Below are 16,380 nucleotides of genomic sequence, written 5' to 3'. Positions count from 1 at the left end.
TGACGCGTTTCAATAAAACTAAAATTTTATTATTATTCCGGATCCTAAATGCTGCCACAACAGGACAGGTAGCCACATATTTCGGGTGCCAACAATTTCTTTCTCTTATTCTTATTAAATTTATGATAAAATTTAACTGAATTTTTTTTATATTTCTAGTGCTACCGGTTTTAGTTAAATGAAAAATATGCTGTTCATTGAATTATTAAAAAATAGATTTTTTTAAAAACTAATTAGTATACCTATATGTAACATTACTTATTAATTTTATTAATTGGTAGGCAACAATATAGGTTTATCTAGAAACAAGATGATATTGCATCCTTTTTGCATCCAAACTTTTTGCATTCGATTTGTAAGAGCCTAAGGCTAAGGAAACTTTGTGAACAAAAATTATGATGACGAAATAACAGCTGCATAATTGAACAAGAAAAATGCATTTTTCAAAGGCATTTCGAAGTATCTAAATTTGTAATTCGGAAATAATTCAAGGAGATTAGTTCAATTTTGCTACGTGGGGGTTTTTGGGCTGGCTGAACATTAATATCATGACTGCGATGGTATTTCAAACATCTGGTGCCCATAATGGACCTCGTCTGGAGTTTTATTTATGGAAATTCGATAAAAGATCAGTGCAAATTCATTATGCAGTTCTTGGGGACGCTGATCACGAGTATCATGACTGGTGACCAGGACGGGACGTCTTCTAAAGTTTTGTGAAAAATAGACACAAAATCAGTAAGTAAAGTAGTTAATTAGGGGTTTTTGGGGACGCCTATCACGAATACCATAGCTGCGATGGTCTCCCACGTACCTACTTGGTGATCAGGACTCAGGACAGGCCTTGTCTCCTGTAGTTTCTTAGAAATTCGATATTCGGTTTTTGGAATCGCTGTATACAAATATTATGTCACCAATGGTTTCCGAGACACCTGTTTCCCAGAACTCGTCTACAGTAGTATTATGGAAATTTGATAAAAAATTAATTGCTCCTGCTTATCAGGTGCCTCGGAGAACATAGCCGACGTGATATTCGTGTTAAGCAATTCCAAATACCTTAGAGTAACGACTTTGCACTGATTGTGTATCGATTTTCTCCAAAACTCTAGGGGACGAGGGTCGTCCTGGTCACCATGTTCGTCGGAGACCATCGCCGTCATGATATTCGTGATCGGCGTCCGAAAAGAGTCCCCTTGTATTAAGTTTGGACTGATTTTGTTTCGAATTTTGTATCGAGAGGCACTGGTGGAGACGCCGACATATTAGTGTTCAGAACCTCAAAATCCCCGATTACCAACTTGAGGCCCTATTTTTGTATTATTTAATTTTCACAAAACTCACACACGAGGCCGTTTCGGTCACCATTTGCGTCAGAGACCATTGCCGTCATAATATTCATGATCAGCGTCCCCAAAAAGTCCGTGAGTAATTAGTTTGCACTGATTTTCTATCGAATTTACATAAAACTCCAAATGAGACTACTTAGGTGCCTCAAAGGGGCACTGGTGGAGAGTGGAAAGGCCCGCCGACATATTAATATTCAGCGATCCCAAAAAAACCCCGATTAATGTCTTTGGATTCTGATTTTATATATGCTATTTTCATTTCGATATCACCACTTTAGATCACAAAATTCCCTAACGCTCTTACGAATTGGATGCAATAAATCTCATCGAGATTCATATAACTGAAAAGAATTGGTAGGTATTGGGCTTTTTACTGCTTTATTGCCTCGCCTACATATAATAAAACAAATTGAATTGATATATCATAATAGGGAACTTGCATAAAATTTTAAATTCGAAAAAAATGTTATAAATCACAACAGGACATAATTTAAAACGTGTATCAAAAATAAAAAAGTTGTTTTTGTGTTCTGTTTGGACCCTAAAGACGATTCAAAATTCAAATTAAAGCAGCTAGCCCAAAACGCGTCGTGACGTAATATGGTTAATGTTTACATTCTTCACCAACAAAGTAAACAAAATTGTATATAATTTTAAATTAGACATTATAAACATCAGTAGAAAATACAGTTATGTGAGGTCACAAGTTTTTTTGATCGTTTGAACTATTCATAGACAACTTGTACTTTTACAAAATGGTTTTATTTTGATCCTTCTTTCCTTTCCTTAAAAAACTGTATCAAACTCCAGTCTCAACAAACTGGTATATATTATTACAATGACATAAGATAAATGTCATTAGAATATAAATATGTTTCCCTTATTCCGCAACGATGAGCTGGCCAAATACCCAAGTAGATGGAGACCAATAAACTAAAGAAGGAGAAGAAGAATATACCTAAATATAGCCATAAATATAACCAGATAACCATCTAGTAAAACTATGTGACGTCACGGGTCGTATTTGTATTTCTAAGTTATTATGAGTTTTTGAAGCGTGAAATTTTGAAAATCTCGTTTTTAAACAAAACTGAACATTATCATGTAATAAAAAATTCCCATTATCATAAGCCTCAAGCCGAAAATTAGATTTTTCGATATTGAGATCGATTATCTTGAAGATGGTTCAAGATATCGATATGGCGATTTCAGATTTGGATTCGGGAGACAAACGTTCGTTTATCTTCGTTTATCGAATGGTTTCTTTATTGAAGGCACAATTAGTGTACCGTTAGTGGAGAACGTAACAAATGTTTGTATATTTTGTTTTATCTTTTTTCATATTTTTCTGATTTATTTTAAAAGAAAAATTGTTTGGTTAACCAGAAAAGTTGTTATAAGTTGTTGTTATAGCCCATGTTGTGAAACCGCTCCCGTATGAGAAAGTTACTGATTCGGTTTCTTTGCGGATTCCTATTCAAAAATATATCTCTTAAACAAATTTGAAGGGTACCGGTCGAAATATATCGGATAATTTATTCAATTCATTATTGCTAAATATTTGCTAATTAAGGGGAAAGGCGCAAAATGTCACCTATCAAAACTTTTGAAGTGTTTTAAATGTAATCGTTTTTTTCAAATCCTGAGAAAACTAATAAATATTTTTGAAAAATTTAAACGCAGAATGAAAGATTATATTATTACGGAGGGCAGAAAGTTCCTGAATACTTCTATAATGTTTATTTCAATAAGTTACAGTGTTGAAAATAAAAGAGAAAACTTAGTGTGATTTTTAATTGCAAATATTTCATTCAAAAGAAACTTTTTATTTATTCTGTGGGACTTTCGGCCCTCGGTAATATCATAATCTTTCATTCTGCGTTTATATTTTTCAAAAATACTTTTTAGTTTTCTCAGGATTCGAAAAAAATGAATTCATTTAAAACACACTGAAAATTTTGACAGGCGACATTTTGCGCATTTCCCCTAGAGCAAAGAGCAGCGGAGAGACGCCGCGGCGGCGGCGCGGTGATGTCGAGTGAACGCGCATAATTAACAATTAAAAACAATGGTCCAAATTAAGACAAAGCCCCGATTACTCATCATAATCTTGAAACTTCAATTTAGCCACTTAGAAACCTCGAAAGTTCGATAGCTCTTGAAAAATATAACTGAGAATATAATAATATAATATAATAACTTCTGAAAAAATAACAATAGAGTTTTTTGTTTAAAATAACCTAAAAAACCTAAAAATACTTTTCGGGTCAAAACAGGTGATGTTTTAAATTCGTTTAAAAGAATTGTTTAAATAATTTCTGCCCAAAAATTTCACCCAGCACCCCTCTGATATGTTTAAAGGGGCAGTGGCAACGCGTGACTTTTTCTAAAGTGTTACCAAAACCAGATGTAAAAAAATCTTATTTAAAAAATATATTTTGTTTCCAATATAAGTACCTTCCAAATATAAGTTTTTGTTTCCAATCCTGTGGGATAAAATTAAACAAATCACTATTCCCAAATTATATGTAATAGGTATAACATTAAACAAGAAACAAACTAACCAGATTATTCTACTATAAAATTAACACAAAAAACGAACAAGTAGGAAAAAGAAGAATATATTTTGAAAACTATTGTTTATATTTTATGTCTTCCATTTTTAATAATCTTCTTTTTTTTTCAAAGATATTCAATTAGGGAAAATGACTTTTCAGGTAGTTGATCAATTACGCAGCGACACCCTTACATGTTAAAGAACAAGATTGCAGTGGCTGGGTCATATTGAAAGAATGCCAGAAGGAAGAACACCAAAGTCAATAGCTTGGAAGACACCATGCTATAAGAAAAAGAAGGGGAGACCTAGAAGACTATGGCGACAAGCGGTTATAGCGTATTTGGAAGAAAAGTATGTTCCAAATTGGAGAACCATATCACTTAACTGAAAAAAATGAAAATAAGTAACCGAGCTCTGGGCCTAAATGGCCTGTTTCAAAGCTCTATATACACTCACCGGCACAAAATTCCGCCACCCAAAATTTTTGATTAAGTTTGACAATCTATAAGTTTCTTATTTGTTCTCCGATTTTCAAGATTCTTCCGTCAGTTTGTAGGTAGATGTATTGATGTTGTTTGTTATTATTCCGGTAACAAAAATTTTTTGCTCAGTAGGCATTATACGAGGGTAAATCGAAGAGGTGTATTTTCTCCTAACTCTAAAAAAAACTGTGAAAAAATTGAAGGGCTGATTTTGATTAATACTCCTTTTGTATTATCCTGGAGGTACCACTAAGGTTTTGGTTTTTGAATTATCCGAATAAATCTTTTCTTGTAAGAGCTGTAAATAAAAACACTGCTTTGAAGGCTTTTTTAATTCAAAATATCAAACGCACTAGAATTAACAAAACAAAATTACCAGAGAACGGCAGTTCTCGCCAGTGGCGCACACCCCCTACACGCGACCCTATATATACACTAAATTTTCGATTTTCTAAATCTGACTAAATTGAAAATTGGACCAACTTCCATCTTAAAGTTCAGGAAAAGACTCACCCATTCATATGCCAATCATCCATTTTGGTCCAAGGGTATGGATTTTACGGCCCTTCCTATTTAGGGTCTGTTTTTCGTTCTCGTCGCCAAAACTCTCAAAAACTTTGAAAATTTAACACCGACCTTTACGGCTTCTAATAGAAGCGATCATTACCTTTCCAACGCATGTCTAATTTTGAAAATCGGTTATACCGTTCAAAAGTTACCGAGCTCAGAAATATGAGTCAATTTTTATTTAAAAAAGGGAAAATGTTTGTGGATATGTATGTACCTATGTATGTGTGTGGAAAAGTTAAACCTATCTGAATTTTTTTTTCTGTGTTTGAAGAGGGGGTGAGGGCCGATTAAGAACCGGTGTAGTTTGTGAGTTTTGACTACCCATAAGCCAGCTATAGGACTTGGTAGGTACAAAACGGCATATTTTTTGGCGGTATATATCTTTGGTTCAAGAGGAGACAGGAGAACAGTAAATACAACAAATCAATAGCGTTGAGTTAAGCTTTCAAATGGTGTCTAAGCTGTCAGGATCAGACATACACACGGCTCAGTATAGCCAAAAAACTGAAAAACTAAACTTTGAAAATTTTGGTTTTTCGACAATTACTCAAAATTTCAACCTACGAATTACGCCAATAACTGAGCGTTTGTAGAAGGACTCTAGACAAATCTAATGGTGTATACCTGATATCCGGGAAAATTCGAATTTTTAAGGTATAGGCTTCATAAATATGATCAAATCTGTTTCTTATGAAAAAAACGGTTTTTCAAGATCAATAATTCCTGTAATACCTTCAGTTGTCATACTTGACCTTAAATGCATAACGTCTTGTCAATACGTTTCAAACTCATGTTTAGTGAACAAAATCGGTTAAGCCGTTTAGAAGTTATTAAGCTACAAAAGTATAATCCAATTAACTATTATTCCCTAAATGGTTTATGTAGTTGTAGTGGTTACGACGCTAATTTGATCTGGCAACGGGCAATCCGAGTTCATTTACCGGCCATCTCAATATTTTTTTTAATCTATTTCGAATAGAAAAAAATCTAGTGTACATTCGATGAACACTAGATCATTTGGGAGATAATGCGACAAAGGCGACCATTTATAAAGCTTAACGTGTAATCGAGAAACATTGCTTTCAACTTTATACATTTAATTTATAAATAACTTTGAAAAACTCCTGATACAAGAATAAAAAACCGCTAAACGCCGTAAAAATGAGTGGCGCATACAATATTCCAGCTACAAAAGATATGATATGATTATTACGTGGCGCGAAAATGTATTTTCATTTTGATGCAAAACAAAATTCTAGTTTTATAAATTTGAAGTAAACGCGCCACATAAGAGTTTCAAAATTCAAACTGTATCAAAGTTACTCTTTTGTGGCGCGTTTTACTTCAAATTGGGCAAATATTATGAAAATGTTTTTTAAAATAAAACTAGAATTTTGTTTTGCATCAAAATGAAAATTAGTTCAGAGAAATAGGGAAAAAAAAATATCGTGTTGGTGACACATCCCCCTCCAGGCTGAAACCAAATTTTTCGAGTAATATGGTCATCTATAATAATAACCTATATGTTTCCTGCAGCCGAGTTTGATGATATACATAGTTATAAACAAATGAAGATCAAAAAACGGTAAATTTTCGCTTTTTTCGTCTCATACTAAAAAATTGGGCATTTTAAACAAATTTGAGAGCAATAAACTCATAAACCGTATAAAAAACTTCAATATGGTGTTCGCTGAATATGTCTATCCTTATTGGTTACTTAGAAAATTGCCAAATAAATCATAAATTTTGAGTTTTTATAAATACTCATAACTTATGTAAAAATTAACTTAGAACATTCTTATTACATGGAATGCTGAGACTTATGGTGCTTAAATTACACCCTAAATTCCAAAGCAATTGGTCAAATAGTTTAAAAGTTATTTAATTTGTTTATCCAAAATTAATTTTTTTTGCAACACTGTAAGTCAGAAAATGATGAAGTTACAGTAATATTTTGGATAGTTTATGAAAGAAGAAAATTTACAGTATTAATTTAATTTAAAAAAAATGACAAAAAATAATTATAGATATTGCAAAATAATTTTGCAAAAACATGTGAATTAAAAAAATGGGGGGGCTAACTTTGTCCCTAAATGTCCTAGAACAGTTGTTTTTCTTTCTAAATGTGTATAAAAATTCAGTCTTTCTAAATATGAAAAAATAATTTTTCTACGGGTAACGGTTAAAAAGTTATTCTAATTGTTTATAAGTAAGCAAAAAATGGACATGTTTTTGCAAAATAATTTTACACTGTTTAAAATTATTTTTTGTCATTTATTTTTAATTAAGGTAATAGTATAAATGTTCTTCTTTCATAAACTGTCCGAAGTATTATTGTAACCTCATAATTTTCTGACTTATAGTGTTGCAAAAAAATGAATTTGGGAAAAATAAATTAAATAACTTTTAAACTATTTGACCAATTGCTTTGAAATTTAAAATATAATTTAAGTACAAGAAGTCTCGGCATTCCGCGTAATAAGAAGATTCTAAGTTAATTTTTACCTAAGTTACGAATATTTATAAAAACTCAATATTTATGATTTATTTTGCAATTTTCTAAGCAACCAATAAGGTTGGACATATTCAGCGAATGCCATATTGAAGTTTTTTATACGATTTATGAGTTTCTTACTCTCAAATTTGTTTAAAGTGCTTAACTTTTTGGTAATAGACGAAAAAAGCGATAATTTACCGTTTTTCGATCTTCATTTGTTTATAACTATGTATATCATCAAAATCGGCTGCAGGAAACATATAGGTTAATAATATAGATGTCCATACTACTCAAAAAATTTGGTTTCGGCCTGGAGGGGGATGTGTCACGAGAAAAACCTTATTTCTCTGGACTAAATACATGTTTGCGCCACGTAATATTCATATCAGATCTTTTGTAGCTGGAATATTGTATGCGCCACTCATTTTTACGGCGTTTAGCGGTTTTTATTCTTGTAAAATTAACAACAAAACAAAACAATTCAATAGCTGTTATGTCCACCTCTTGCAGTAACGACTGCTCATCTGTTTGTCATCGAATAAAGATGTGTTATCCTTGCCTGGGGAATACCCCGATATTCTTCTACCAAGGCCATAACTGTACTAAATTTTATGGAGGCCTAGGATGACGGAGAATAGTTTTTTTTAAGTCATCCCATAAATTCTCAATAGGATTGAGATCTGGGCTGCATGCGGGCCGTTCCAAACCTTTTAATCCAACCTCTATTTTATAAGTCCATCAGTGATTTTATTTACAAAAAATGGTACAGCTCTTACAAGAAAAGAGATCTTCGGATAATTAAAAAAAAATTTATAGATGCCTCCGGGATAATATGATAGGACTATGAAACAAAATCAGCTCTTCCATTTTCCACAGAATTTTTTAATAAGAAGTTAAGAGAAAATAAAATGCTTTCATTCACCCCTGTATAATGCCATGCAAGCAAAATTTTTGTGTCACCGGAATAATACCAAAACGATATCAATACATGTAAGTACCTACAAACTGGTGCAAGAATCTTGAAAATCGGACCACAAATAATAAAGTTATAAATTGTCAAACTTAATCACAAATTTTGGGTGGCGAAATTTTGTGCCGGTGAGTGTATATTAAAAAATTGTTTAAATAATTTTTGCCCAAAAATTTCACCCAGCAACTTTCTGATTAATTAAAGGGGGTATTTTGGACAGAACACAACATGGACTATAAGAAGTATATTTTGCTTAATCTCTTTTCATATCTTTCGTGATTTTTAAAAGAAAAATGATTTGCTTTATTAATCAGAAAACCCTTAAACCGCAAAATTCGATACATCCGTGTGACTGACCGGAGCTGAAAAGCTGCGCCCGTTGGGAATGGGCGAGAGCGTCAACAGCCTTGCAAGGTCGATCAAGGAATTGCCTCAAGAATTACAAAAAACCCCGTTTCAAATTTTATCTGGTCGTTAAGATCGGGCATTAATTTGACTTGACATTGCTTTCGTGTCCTTGAAAGAACAGACCACATTTAAACGAAAAAGACAACCAAGTATGTGACTTAATGATGGATTTAATATTTAATGATACATGTATTAATATAAAAAATTAAAAGGAAAATCCCAGTAGTTGGCTGTACACCATTGTGTAAAAAAAATTAAGAAGAAGTAAAAACTTCGACTCCAAAATGATATACATATTTTATTTAAAAACTTTAAAAATCACCCAAATGGATTACAAATTATCCAAATCGTTTTCGGTATAGTCAGACCATCATTAGTGAAACATAGAAGTGAGTATTTCCGCGTTAAAATGAATAAAAAGAATAACATTTTGACTGTTAAACGAACCAATGTGGCAATATTTAAATTCTACTTGTAGAAGAAACTAGCCCACTTTATGGTTGTTAAAACCTTTGTAATATTTATCGAGCAATAAATCTTTTAAATACAACACACAAATTAACAACAAGAATTATAGCGACAAAAATAAACGAACGCATAATTCTGCAAGAGGAACAACAAAGATTTCTCGCAGGAAGATCATGCACGGATGCAGTTTTTGTAATAAGACAAATAAAAGAAAAGTCCCTGGAATACAACAAACCAGCATATTATGTGTCTGATAGATTTGAAGAAAGCGTTTGATAAAGTGAGAATTCGGGACGCGATACATTTATTATATGAAAAGGGAATATCACTGGATTTAATAAAAACCATTTGAGAATATAAATATACAGTGCATTCGTAAAGTGGGGAAACGGTTTATTATCTCATGACTTAATTACTTTCAGAGTTAAAGCCCTGATAGGTCGATTTTTATTTTTAAATTATGATTTTTTGACGTATAGTATATAATAGTGACGTCATCGATTTGGGCGTAATGATGTCATCGATGATTTTTTTAAATAGGACTAGTGGTCGTGTGGTAGCTTATTTAAAAGGTGATTCAATTCTCTATTCAGTAATATAAACATTGACATCATTATTTATACAGGGTGGCAAAAAATAATTTTTGAATGAAAATGATTGACGCAAAAAGAAGAATGTATGTAATTTATTTAACTCAAAATACATTTTACTGATGCCACATATAATAAAAAAAAATGTTTATTTCATAAATAAACATTGCTTCTCGCTTAAATTAAATGTCAAACAGCCACACACCTGTCTCTTGACAGTTTGAACATTTAATTTAAGAGAAAAGCAATGCTTATTTGACAAATAAACATTTTTTCTCTTTTCTGACAGTAGTAAAATGTAAGTTAAATAAATTACATGTATTCTTTTTTTTGCGGCAATTAATTTAATTCAACAATTATTTTATTGGCCACCCGGCATAAATAATGATGATAGTGTTTATATTACTGAATAGATAATTGAATCACCTTTCAAATGAGCTACCGCACGACCCCTATTCCCATTTAAAAAAATCATCGATGACGTCATCACGCCCAAATCGATGACGTCACTATTATGGGATATACGTCAAAAATAATAATTTAAAAATAAAAATCGACCTGTCAGAGCTTTAACTCTGAAAATAATTAAGTCATGAGATAATAGACCGTTTCCACACTTAATGAATGCACTGTATAGAAATAACATAGCTATGGTAAGAAGTAAGGCGTAAGGGAAAACTATTGTAACCTATCAAGTATGAAACTGGCATTAGACAAGGAGATTCGCTAAGCCCATTAATATTTAATCTGATAATAAATGAAATCATAAAGAAAGTTAAAACAATGAAAGGATATAGAATGGAAGAAAAGGAAATAAAGATAATCTGCTACGCCGGCGACGCCATAATAACAGCCGAAAATGAAGATACCTACAAAGATTAATTAAAGAATTCGAAGATACGGCTCTCATATACAACATAGTGATCTGAACAGAGAAAACAAAATCGATAGTAATATCAGCTGAACCGGGACAATGTAAATTGGTCGTAAATAACAAAATAATAGAATAAGCGATGGAAACGGAATACTTGGGAGTAAAACTGTCAAGTTACGGAAAAGTGGAAGAAGAAGTAAAAAACAAGGGAACATGGCGAACAGAGCAGCAGGATGTCTCAACAATACAATCTGGAGAAACAAATATCTCACAATGGAAACGAAAACAAGGATATATAAGTCAACAATAAGACCTATAATGACGTACACAGCAGAAACAAGAGCAGATACGGTGAAAACACAAAGACTGCTGGAAACAGTAGAAATGAAAGTCTTACGAGAAATAACAAACCAAACTCTAAGAGACAGAGTAAAAAGTGAGGAAATAGAAGCGAGATGTGGTATAGAATAAAAAAATATGTGGATGTGGACCAAAAGTAGAAAAATATAATGAAATCAATACATAGAAAGAATGACAGAAAATAGAATAGTACGAATAGCAAGAGACAAATCTCCAAATGGAAGAAGATGATTGGACCGACCGAGGAAAAGATGGTCAGACAATGTCAATTGAGGCTAAAAACCGAAGTAAAACCGGCAATAAGCCTATTTATAAAGTAGGAAGAAGAAGAAGAAGAAAACCTTTGTATTACATCTTTGTGTCACTAAAACCGAGTACTGACTTTTAGTGTGTAAATTGGTATTTTATATTCCAGTACAGTACTCACTGCAAGTGTTCATGTCAGTCGAGTAAAAAAAACTATTATAGTAAATAATAGAAAGCAATCCTATTTACTGGAACGAGTAAGTTCCCCATGAATACTTCTCCCACGGAATACTCGACTGTATGACGCACTAGCATCGTAGTAGTGATGGTGATTATAGTTACTTTCGAGTATTCGTTACAAATCGTTACTTTTGTATGAAGTAATAATTTACAGTGTTCGTTACTTTGATTACTATGATTACTTTTGTTACTTTTGTATTTGAGTACCGGTAATCATATCGAGAATCGCATTTCTCAGTACATATTTTCTATTAGTATTAGTAGAATACTTTGATTACTATGATTACTTTTGTATTTGAGTACCGCTAATCATAACGACCTTCACCGATCTATTTAATGGATAGAAATTAAATGGTATGTAATCTATTATGTTAAAAATTATTAAAAACAAGGGTTGCCCGACATAATTTTGTCCAGACTAATTGGACCCAGTTATGCAACAAGGAACCAACTGACATTAACATAGTTTTGAGAAAATCAAGAAAAACGTTTTATATGTTTGATGAAATTATTTGGATACAAAAATAATAAGAAACGACACAAAAGTAAACACGTTTATTAAAACTTATGGGTATTAATGCTATAATCAAATTAACAACTAAAAAATTAACTCCTAAGGTAGACAAAAATCACGTGGTTCTTTGTTGCTAAATATAACATTAACAGTCTGCATCTGGTTCGAAATCTGGATTTCCGCTAAATCCGTCTATATGTTGCTAAATATAACATTAACAGTCTGCATCTGGTTCGAAATCTGGATTTCCGCCAAATCCGTCTATATCCTCGACTATAGTACTATCTGCTATAAGATTTTTATAAAAATGGTGGTAACTTAAGGGGATTAAATGCAGATAACTTTGTATATCTTTAAGTTTTGCGTCTGAAACTGGCTTTCCTTTAGGCCACAATGGTTCTAAATATATAGAAAACTGTGGCCCAGTTGAAGGTTCTCTTCCTGTTCCCTTTTTTATGCTTACTTCTGTATAATCGTCCTGGTCTTGATACGTCGTTTTAAAAATTATGCTATAACGCTTTTCCTTACATAATTTAATTTCTTTAGTTTTTAACCAACTTATTGTTTGGTTGGTTTTACTTTTTTTCTGTTGGTGATTCTTTTTCCTAATTTTGCGGTTCTCAAAAAATCTTCCTGTGTTATGATATTTACATTAATCGGTCGTTTTTGCCTACAACTTTTCATTATCTTGCAATATTCGCCAGGTGAAAATATTATTATATTTTGTTGCTTTTTAAGAGCACATTCAACATCTCCAACATCACTATCATTTGGAAGAAACGTGTGACCTGGAACTAAAAATCTCAGCCTAATAGTCTTTAAATGCTGTGATTCCTCTAGAAGACATTTTAATAGAAGTACGATTTTAATATTCCTGTTTTGACCTCCGCAAAAGTCGCTCCACAGAATAATGTGCTCAACTTTATCGCTAACATTACTGATATTCTTTTTCTCATGATCATCTTTCAGTGCGTCACAGTTTTTCGATTTCTCTCTAACGCATTAAATTGTATGTGACAGAAAAAAAGCACGTCTGTGAATACTTTGGTAATTATTCTAGTTTGGTGATTATTCTAGTTGTCGATAGATGGCGCCATAATCAAAAAATAATTATTTATTAAATAAAATAATACTATTATCAATATAATCTGTACAATTTATAAGACTATACAAATGAAAGAAAATACCATTTTATAAATGCAATAGACACAATTGATTTGGTTTTATTCCAAATTGAAAATAAAATTTGACAACTGTCAGATTTAACTAAAATGTCACGTTAGAATAAATGTCATAATAAATGTGTATTATCACGGACTTACCTTTTTTTCTATAATTTTTGACGCACTGAAAAATGTTCATGAAAAGGAGAATAATATATTTTTTTAGACAAGACCCCACTTCTTGAGCTCCACGGCCTGCCTCTCCTTCGAGCCATAAGTTAAAAGTAGATTTTTTTTTAAGACTAAGTCTTCACTCTAATGACATATAGAATAACATAATGTTACTCTACATCCCACCAGACGGAAAACAATGGGAACCTTCTCTGGTTACACCTCCGAGGCTTCTACAATTTGCAAGCCATACGGATGCTGAGACTAAGGAACATGAGGGAATTTTACAATTTATAATTCACGTCCCATCTGCTCAGCGCGGTAAAGTTCCAACGAGAATGGTTCCCTTCGTACTCCAATGAGAGTAAACATGTAAATCAAAAATGAATAACCATTTTCAATTTCGTTGAAAAACGAAAATACAGCCGCACCATATTCTAGTTCAATCAGAGAGTTTTTGGTTTAACCTAACCAAATTTATTTTGGTTAGGTAACATTTTCACAAATTATTGATTCCCAATGATATAGTCTGTTCGCTAAGCTCAGACGCAACTGGCTACATATTTTAGTCGATAACTTTTTTGTTTTTTCCAATTTTGCAAAAATTGGCGAAATTACTAACTATTTAGTGATTATTAACTATTTAGTAATTATTTTTTGCCAATTGTACTAAAATTGGCAAAATTACCGACTAAAATATCTAGAAAGTTGCGTCTGAGTTTAGCGAACAGACTATAATCTGGAACCTACTGAAATTTGACTGAAATAAATCTACAACATGGAACCAACTGTTGCATGTTACAGATTGATACCTGCAACAAGGAACCAAAGTTACTTGGTTCGAAATTGAAAACCTGTATAACCGAATTTATTAATCTGCAATATGGTTCTATCGTCCACTAGATGGTGCTGACGCGCCAGAACGTTTGGATCGTTATTGCAGAACTTGAATAATATTATTTACAGTCTCTAGGAACCAATAACTCCATTTTCGAAAAAATGTTAGTTGGTTCCTTGTTGCATAAATGGGTCCAATTATTTAACGAGCAATCTCTTTGCATAAATTAAGTGCCAAAAACAAATCCTCGAAACTCTAGATGACGTACCTTAGCAGTAATCGTGGCCACCCGGGTGCTTCGGAGGTCGGTTCTGATTGAATATTCGTCTTCAGTGACCCGAAATACCACGAAATAAGAAAATCTGGACCTTAATATACTGATTTTAACATGTTTATGCATTTTTCGATGAGTTTTATACACTTTAAAATGTAATAATACATTTCCATCCATTTTTCTATTGAAGACTTTTTTCCAGACGTCATCCTAATCCTAAATATACTGCAAAAAGTTGCAGGTCTCTATGTGCCTACTATATTTAAAAACAGATTTATTCCTGTGTTTTTAGTGTTAAATGCCGTGGCCTAATAAAAACAATGCCATACCTACATGTAAAATTAAAGTTGATGATCATAGTCTAGAAATATTATCATTTCTACATATTTTCCGGTAAATCTAAGCTATTTTTTTTGCTAGGCTTGATAAGAATAGTGTGTATTTATTATTAAAATCTAATGTGTTGCATTTTTATTTTCAAAGGAACGAACATCTGTGAATTGTCTACCTCGACAAATCGTATAAACATCTTGCTGCATGCTTTGTCAAAATGATATACCTCCCTCTCTTTCAGCTACCTCTCAGCGCCCTGTAATCCTGTAAAACTCTTCACAGCCTTCGCCCTTCATAGATAAAATTTTAGTTAACTGGACTGATACCGAACACTCGTGGAATACCGGTACGATTCCGTTATCAACCGATTGTAGATACAATACTCAAAATTGGTACTCGCTCTGATACGATTGGTACGAAGTAATCAGAGTAATGAAAGTAACGATTTGCATCTCTGTATAGTATTCGTTACTTTCGGTATTCGTAAGTAACGAGTACTTTGTAACGAATAGTTACTTTTTCAACATCACTACATCGTAGAGACTCGCTTACACGCTTCTAGTAGCTGATAATGACCAGTGATTAGTTGGTGTGCTAAGAAGTCTCCGAAGGTGCGCCTATACATTAAAAAACGATTTTAACGTGTAGACGCCACTATCCCTATGAAACATTCTCCTTTAGTACTCGCCCCAGTAACCCATACGAGCTGCTTGAGCCCTAATACTCGTATCGCGTAATCACTCGTAGTGCGAGGTGTGCTCCGTTTTTGGAGCAGGGAGATATATGTTCCTTTAAAGTTATCCATTAACATCCACTTCGTGCCAATTCATTTTTTTATAATTTAATATTCAAAATATGTAGGTAATTCAAAGGTTTTAACAACCATAAAGTGAGTAAGTTTCAACTATAAGTAAGATGCTTCACTGATGAAGAATTTGTAATCCATTTCGATGATTTTTAAAGTTTTTTAAATAAAATATACCATTTTACATACGAAGTGTTTAAGACTCCACAGATGATTACTTCCAGGAAATCAAAATCAAAATGGAAAAGGCTAGAGCAAATTTTAACAAAACGAGAAAAGTGCTCTACACAAGAGATTTTGAAGTGGAAGCTAAGAGTTAGGTTGGCTAGGTGCTACGTTTTCTCGACTTTGTTTTATGGAATGGAAGCTTGGACCTGGAATGCGGCATCAATGAAAAAACTAGAATCATTCGAGGTGTGGGTGTACAGAAGAATTCTGAAAATATCGGGGACAGAACACGTCACAAACAAAGAGCTTTTGAGAAAGATGAATAAAGAAATGGAAATCTTAAATACCATCAAAACAAGAAAATTAGAACACCTCGGACATATTACACGTCGAGAGAGATACAACTTGCTCTACTTGATTATGCAGGGAAAAATTCAAGGAAAAAGAAGCATAGGAAGACGCAGAATATCGTGGCTGCGCAACTTGAGAGAATGGTAGTAATGATA

This window comes from Diabrotica virgifera, chromosome 4 (assembly GCF_917563875.1).
Source record: "Diabrotica virgifera virgifera chromosome 4, PGI_DIABVI_V3a".
NCBI lineage: Eukaryota > Metazoa > Arthropoda > Insecta > Coleoptera > Chrysomelidae > Diabrotica > Diabrotica virgifera.
The sequence above is the reverse complement of the archived record's forward strand: the minus strand, read 5'-3'. Positions refer to the sequence as shown.